Source organism: Molossus molossus, unplaced genomic scaffold, assembly GCF_014108415.1.
Source record: "Molossus molossus isolate mMolMol1 unplaced genomic scaffold, mMolMol1.p scaffold_m16_p_2, whole genome shotgun sequence".
Taxonomy (NCBI): Eukaryota; Metazoa; Chordata; class Mammalia; order Chiroptera; family Molossidae; genus Molossus; species Molossus molossus.
In genome coordinates this window covers 42998919-43000302 of record NW_023425355.1, presented here as the reverse complement: position 1 = coordinate 43000302, position 1384 = coordinate 42998919, and the positions used below count along the sequence as shown (strand labels likewise).

The 1384-nt window shown below is 32.1% G+C and overlaps 1 pseudogene; it reads left to right on the top strand.

Moving 5' to 3' along the window:
- Nucleotides 1–613: 613 nt before the first annotated feature.
- On the top strand, nt 614–720 carry LOC118636889 (annotated as a pseudogene).
- The last annotated feature ends 664 nt before the right edge of the window (nt 721–1384 follow it).

Genomic DNA, 1384 nt, shown 5'->3' with positions numbered 1-1384 from the left:
TTCTGGCTTAAACTAAATGGACAAAGGCAATGAAAGAAGGGGAATAAAAGAAGGCACTGATTATGTAGATATTAAACAGAATAAATGACTGCTTGGTTAATTATTATGGAGGAAGGGTGAAGAAGATAAATAAGCCAGATTTCTAACAGGAGTTATTGGCCACTTTAAAATGCTATTTATTGTGTTACAATGAAGGAGAAACAAAAGAAGAAGTAAGAGTCGAAGGAATTCAATTTGGGGCATAAGTGTTATGCATCTATGGAGCACTCATATGACATGTTTAGAGTGATAGTCCATGGAACCTAAGCTGGACAGAGAAGGAATTAATGGCAGGAAGTAGAAAACAAAGGGCTAAAATTTACTGGGTATCTATAAGTTGAAGAACAAACTTAATAAGCATTCCTATGGTATGTCTTGTTCATCTAAAGAGGACAATTTCAATATTCCCTCCAAAGGTCCTAAAACTATGCCTAGACCTTATCATTTTGTGGAACCACAGCACAAAATGTATCACATGGCATCCAGTTGCTTGAAATCTCAAGTAAGAAATTCACTAGATATCTAGTAAGCTTGCAACATTAAAGGTACGGCCTCTAAAAAGAAGAAGCAATCAATCGCTTCTCGGCTTTTTGGCTAAGATCAAGTGTAGTATCTGTTCTTATCAGTTTAAAAAGAAGAATCAAAAACAAATAAACACACTTAAAATGCTACTTAGCCTCTAGATACTTAAAAATAAAGTATTTAGATTGATCAGAAAAAAATATCCTGAACTTTGTCCTTTAGTTTTCTTATTTTCAAAGACTTAATTTCAACAGTTTCAGAGGTGCAATAATTTGGCAAATGCTTCATTTGTCAAACATATCTCCAAGTTCCCAAGAGGTACCTATTGAACTTAATAAAAATAAAACAAAAATCTAAGTTGATTTATCTGGAAGACAAATATAGAATAAAATTATTAAACAAAATAAATGATTATGTCATCATCTACCAGCCAAATTGTAGGAAACTATATTATTGCTCTATTGTGGTAGATGAGTTAATTAATTATCATGATGTAAATCCTCAGTATGATGGTTAAGAGTTATAATAGACTTTGCAAATATTTAACATATTATTTCTTTAAATTTATGGTTTAAAATGTTTTGGGTATGTGCCAAGCATAATTTTGCTATTCTACTTCCATGTTTCTGCTTTATGCAAAAGTACTATTGATTAAGGTTTTCAAACTCTCTTACTTTAGTCTCAGTGGTTCTGGAGAGCCTAAGATCAGTTTCTGACTCTATTCAAAACATATAATTGAGATTAGTGGAACAGAATAGAGAACCCAGAAATTGACCAAAGACATTATGCTCAATTAATATTTGACGAAGGTGGCAAGAGCATA